Source organism: Pristiophorus japonicus, chromosome 18 (assembly GCF_044704955.1).
Source record: "Pristiophorus japonicus isolate sPriJap1 chromosome 18, sPriJap1.hap1, whole genome shotgun sequence".
Taxonomy (NCBI): Eukaryota; Metazoa; Chordata; class Chondrichthyes; family Pristiophoridae; genus Pristiophorus; species Pristiophorus japonicus.
In genome coordinates, this window is record NC_091994.1 from 28,521,730 (window position 1) to 28,528,395 (window position 6,666).

At 46.0% G+C, this 6,666-nt stretch overlaps 1 pseudogene; it reads right to left on the reverse strand.

Moving 5' to 3' along the window:
- Window positions 1–5,274: 5,274 nt before the first annotated feature.
- On the reverse strand, window positions 5,275–5,513 carry LOC139229456 (U2 spliceosomal RNA; annotated as a pseudogene).
- Window positions 5,514–6,666: the final 1,153 nt, after the last annotated feature.

Genomic DNA, 6,666 nt, shown 5'->3' on the forward strand with positions numbered 1-6,666 from the left:
AAGGGGCAAAGTGTGTTAAAAAAACAAGCCTGAAGGCTCTGTGCCTCAATGCGAGGAGTATTCGGAATAAGGTGGATGAATTAACTGCGCAGATAGCAGTTAACGGATACGATGTGATTGCTATCACGGACACATGGCTCCAGGGGGACCAAGGCTGGGAACTCAACATCCAAGGGTATTCAACATTTAGGAAGGATAGACAGAAAGGAAAAGGAGGCGGGGTGGCGTTGCTGGTTAAAGATGAAGTCAATGCAATTGTAAGGAAGGGTCATTAGCCTGGATGATGTGGAATCGGTATGGGTGGAGCTGCGGAATTCCAAAGGGCAGAAAACGCTAGTGGGTGTTGTGCATAGACCACCAAATAGTAGTAGTGAGGTTGGGGACAGCATCAAACAAGAAATAAGGGATGTGTGCAATAAAAGTACAGCAGTAATCATGGGCGACTTTAATCTACATATTGATTGGGCTAACCTAACTGGTAGCAATGCGGTGGAGGAGGATTTCCTGGAGTGTATTAGGGATGGTTTTCCAGACCAATATGTCGAGGAACCAACCAGGGAGCTGGCCATCCTAGACTGTATATTATGTAATGAGAAGGGACTAATTAGCAATCTTGTTGTTCGAGGCCCCTTGGGGAAAAGTGACCATAATATGGTAGAATTCCTTATTAAGATAGAGAGTGAGTGATAAAGTTAATTCAGAAACTAGGGTCCTGAACTTAAGGACAGGTAACTTCGACGGTATGAGGCGTGAATTGGCTAGAATAGACTGGCAAACAATACTAAAAGGGTTGATGGTGGATAAGCAATGGTAAACATTTAAAGATCACATGGATGAACTTCAGCAAATGTACATCCCTGTCTGGAGTAAAAATAAATCTGGGAAGGTGGCTCAACCATGGCTAACAAAGGAAATTAAGGATAGTGTTAAAGCCAAGAAAGAGGCATATCAATATGCAAAAAAAAGCAACAAACCTGAGGACTGGGAGAAATTTAGAATTCAACAGAGGAGGACTAAGGGTTTAATTAAGAGAGGGAAAATAGAGTACGAGAGGAAGCTTGCAGGGAATATAAGAACTGACTAAAAAAGCTTCTATAAATATGTGAAGAGAAAAAGATTAGTAAAGACAAACGTAGGTCCCTTGCAGTCGGATTCAGGTGAAATTATAATGGGGAACAAAGAAATGGCAGACCAATTGAACCAATACTTTGGTTCTGTCTTCACGAAGGAAGATACAAATAACCTTCCGAAGGTACTGGGGACAGTGGGTCTAGTGGGAAGGAGGAACTGAAAGATATCCTTATTAGGCAGGAAATTGTGTTAGGGAAATTGATGGGATTGAAGGCCGATAAATCCCCGGGGCCTGATAGTCTGCATCCCAGAGTGCTCAAGAAAGTGGCCCTAGAAATAGTGGATGCATTGGTGATCATTTTCCAACAGTCTATCGACTCTGGATCAGTTCCCATGGACTGGAGGGTAGCTAATGTAACACCACTTTTAAAAAAAGGAGGGAGAGAGAAAACAGGTAATTATAGACCGGTTAGCCTGACATCAGTAGTGGGGAAAATGTTGGAATCGATCATGAAGGATGAAATAGCAGCGCATTTGGAAAGCGGTGACAGGATCGGACCTAGTCAGCATGGATTTATGAAAGGGAAATCATGCTTGACAAATCTTCTGGAATTTTTTGAGGATGTAACTAGCAGAGTGGACAAGGGAGAACCAGTGGATGTGGTGTATTTGGACTTCCAGAAGGCTTTTGACAAGGTCCCGCACAAGAGATTGTTGTGCAAAATCAAGGCACGTGGTATTGGGGGTAATATACTGACGTGGATAGGGAACTGGGTTGGCAGACAGGAAGCAGAGAGTCGGATAAACGGGTCCTTTTCAGAATGGCAGGCAGTGACTAGTGGAGTGCCGCAGGGCTCAGTGCTGGGACCCCAGCTCTTTACAATATACATTAAGGAATGGAGGAATGGAGTGTAATATCTCCAAGTTTGCAGATAACACTAAACTGGGTGGCAGTGTGAGCTGTGAGGAAGACGCTAAGAGGGTGACTTGGACAGGTTAGGTGAGTGGGCAAATGCATGGCAGATGCAGTATAATGTGGATAAATGTGAAGTTATCCATTTTGGGGGCAAAAACACGAAGGCAGAATATTATCTGAATGGCGGCAGACTAGGAAAAGGGGAGGTGCAATGAGACCTGGGTGCCATGATTCATCAGTTACTGAAAGTGGGCACGCAGGTACAGCAGGCGGTAAAGAAGGCAATGGAATGTTGGCCTTCATAGCTAGGGGATTTAAATATAGAAGCAGGGAGGTCTTACAGCAGTTGTACAGGACCTTGGTGAGGCCTCACCTGGAATATTGTGTTCAGTTTTGGTCTCCTAGTCTGAGGAAGGACGTTCTTGCTATTGAGGGAGTGCAGCGAAGGTTCACCAGACTGATTCCAGGGATGGCTGGGCCGTCATATGAGGAGAGACTGGATCAACTGGGCCTTTATTCACTGGAGTTTAGAAGGTTGATGGGGGATCTCATAGAAACATATAAAATTCTGACTGGACTGGACAGGTTAGATGCGGGAAGAATGTTCCCGATGTTGGGGAAGTCCAGAACCAGGGGACGTAGTCTTAGGATAAGGGGTAGGCCATTTAGGACTGAGATGAGGAGAAACTTCTTCACTCAGAGAGTTGTTAACCTGTGGAATTCCCTGCCGCAGAGTTGTTGATGCCAGTTCACTGGATATATTCAAGAGGGAGTTAGATATGGCTCTTACGGTTAAGGGGATCAAGGGGTATGGAGAGAAAGCAGGAAAGGGGCACTGAAGGAATGATCAGCCATGATCTTATTGAATGGCGGTGCAGGCTCGAAGGGCCGAATAGCCTACTCCTGCACCTATTTTTCTATGTTTCTATGTTTCTATTTCTATGTTCTTATGTAAATCATGCAGCAGATTAATTCACATTGAAGGTTTCCATTAACGAGAGACTTTAAAGTCACTTTCTTTGCATCTCTATTTTCCAATGAATAAGATTCACAATCTTGCTCTCAGAAAATTTCCTTGTATCCAACGTGTACTGGTATAGGATGTAATTTGTGCCTGTGTGTATGTATATTATATTTTATATACACAATATGAATGCAGAGAATGCAAGACACGATAGATACCCCAATATCCGTGTATTGCAATCCTGCACAGTGACACAAGGTGGCGGTACATTACAGCCAAACATTGGTCAGCAGGAAATAACACATGAGAAAAATGAAAATAATTTTGTGTGAGGAGAGGAGAAATATACAGATGTTAGTGCTTGGATTTGTGCCTGTGATTCCCCAGATTTTGAGTTCTTGATCTTGAGCTGTTTCACGGAATCATTCAGGGGAGGCCAGCTGCTTCTCCGCTGGAGGAAAGGGGAACGAGAGGGCAGCAACTGACCACATTCACAGCCCAATGAAACACTGACACTGAGCACTCACCCCCTCCCCCCCCCCAGAGTGAGATAAACACCAACACTGATCGCTCACACCCCCCAGAGAGAGATACACACTGAGCACTCACCCACCCCAGAGTGCGTTAAACACCAACACTGAGCACTCACACCCCCCAGAGAGAGATACACACTGAGCACTCACCCACCCCAGAGTGCGTTAAACACCAACACTGATCACTCACACCCCCCAGAGAGAGATACACACTGAGCACTCACCCACCCCAGAGTGAGATAAACACCAACACTGATCACTCACACCCCCCAGAGTGAGATACACACTGAGCACTCACACCCCCCAGAGTGAGATACACACTGATCACCCACACCCCCCAGAGTGAGATACACACTGAGCGCTCACACCCCCTCGAGTGAGATACACACTGATTACTCACACCCCCCAGAGTGAGATACACACTGAGCACTCACACCCCAGAGTGAGATATACATTGACACTGATCGCTCACACCCCCCAGAGTGAGATACACACCGACCGCTCACACCCCCCAGAGTGAGATACACACTGACACTGTCCATTCACACCCCAGAGTGAGATATACATTGACACTGACCGCTCACATCCCCCAGAGTGAGATACACACTGATCGCTCACACCCCCCAGAGTACAATGAAACACTGACACTGACCATTTTTGAGGTAGAGGTGCACAGCCGGTGAATAGTGCCCAATTCATTTGCCTCTGATGGACATGGAACACTTGCTGTTCCACATTGAGAGTGCAATTGGAGAGTATTGCTGAAATCTAGTGTATAGGGACCACCGGCTACTTAAAGACACGGTGAGGATCTTGAATTTGATTGGTTGGGGCACAGGGAGCCAAATGGAGGTTGGTAAGGATGGGCTAGTGGGAAAGGTTAATGGGTGGTTAGGACTTGAGAGAACACAGGCCACAGAGTTTAAGAAAAAACTACAGCTCGACACCATCCAGGACAAAGCAGCCAGCTTGATCTGCACCCCATCCATCATCTTAAACATTCACTCCTCTATCACCGGCGCACTGTGGCTGCAGTGTGTACCATCTACATGATGCACTGCAGCAACTCACCAAGGCTTCTTCGACAACACCTGCCAAACTCGTGAACTGTACCACCTCGAAGGACAAAGGCAGCAGGCGCATGAGAACACCATCATCTCCACGTTCCCCTCCAAGTTACAAATCATCCTGACTTGGAAATATATTGCTATTCCTTCATCGTTGCTGGGTCAAAATCCTGGAACTCCCTCCCTAACAGCACTGTGGGAGCACCTTCACCACTCAGATTGCAGCGGTTTAAGAAGGCGGCTCACCATCACCTTCTCAAGGGCAATTAGGGATGGGTAATAAAAGCTGGCCTTGCCAGCGACGTCCACATCCTGTGAGTGAATAATTTTTTTAAAAAGATAGCTTTTGAACTCTAGGGGAATCAATGGATATGGGATCGGGCGGGAAAGTACAGTTGAGTCAAGATCAGTCATCATCTTATTGAATGGTGGAGCAGGCTCGAAGGACCATATGGCCTACTCCTGTTCCTAATTCTTATGTTCTTATGTCCAACATCCAGCCCTGGATGAGCTACAATTTCCTTCAAATAAACATTGGGAAACCAAAGCCATTGGCCCGGATTTTGCTGTAATAATAATGGCGAGGATATCAGCACTCGCTGTTTTTTTTTTTGAAATTCGTAGCCAATCGTTCCAATTCTTTGTCAAATCACAAACGCCAGAGGTCACCTTGGGCCCATTCAAGGATCACTCTGCGCCAATGCTCTTAGCCAAAAGGCCTAGAGCCACTGCACCGTTCCTGGAAGTACTGCAATACCAGGTTCGTGCCATGGAGGTGGATGGGTCAGGTCCCCCACACACCTCCGTGGAGGTGGATGGGTCAAGCCACCCCACCCACCTCCTATTTCCAAAAAAGCAAGCATATACCTTCCTGATCCAGGGAGAACCACCTTGGGGTTATGGTGGTTACTCCCCTGTCAGGTCAGTTACGCATGATCTTAGCCAAAAGGCCGAGAAGCGATCAGCACTCGCTGTTATTACAGGGTTATCTAGCGTCCGCACCTACGCAGTTAAACACGGAAATCCAGAAGTTGCTATCAGAGATATCCTGCTCCTCCGCAGGGTGCACGGTTGCAGTCCTCACCAATAGACTCGGCATTCAAATTACTGCAATGGCGTGAACTTGCTGTACTTGCCCGCTATTTCTGCACCAAAATAGGCTGAAAAGGTTAGGGCTGTTGCATCTCGGAGTTTGAGTTTTTAACAGCATAATAAATGATAATTATGGCTGAACAACCTGTCTGGCCCCGAAAAATTAATTTTACAAGTGTGGAGTCTCATACCTTCGGAATAAAATTAATGTTGGAGATTTTTTAAATAAATTAAATAGTTCTTTTTTTGTTTTACTGTCTGTCAATTTACGTTTCTCCCTTAATCCCATCTGTATGTCACAATTAAAATTTTCTGTTTGTTACTTCCTAGTTTTGATTCTGCATGTCTAAGTGAAGAGGCTTCAGTCTTATTGGTTGAAGAACCTCGCTGTTGCTTTTCTTGTTCAGTCACCACAGATGCCCTGTAGAGGGCGCCATGCTGAAACAGATGCCGGATTAGTGGAACTTGCTGCTGACAAGCCCATGAAAGGTTTCTGGGCAACTGTACACGAGGTGAATGGTGAAAGCTGTTCCTTCGCTGCTGAGAGCAAAATCCGGGCCATTGTCTTTGGTCCCCGCTACAAATTTTGTCCCCTCTCCACTGATTCCATCCTCTTTTTTGGCCATTGTCTCAGGCTGAACCAGACTGTTTGCAAACCAGGTCCTATTTGACCCCGGGTTGAGCTGCCGACTCCATATCCCTTCGATCACAAAGACTGCCTATTCCCACCTACGCTTATCTCTGCTCCTGCCTTATCAATGTTTTTGTTACCTCCAGACTCCATTTATCCAATACTCTCCTGGCTGGCCAACCATCTTCCACTCTCCATAAATTTGAGCTCATTTAAAACTCTGCTGTCCATATCCTAACCCACACCAAGTCCCGTTCACTTATCACCCATGTGCACACCGATGTATATTGACTTTTGGTCCACCGATGCTTCTATTTTAAAATTCTCCATGTTCAAATCCCCCCCCTGGCCTCGTCTATACATGCCTCTAACCTTCTCAACCCCTACAACCC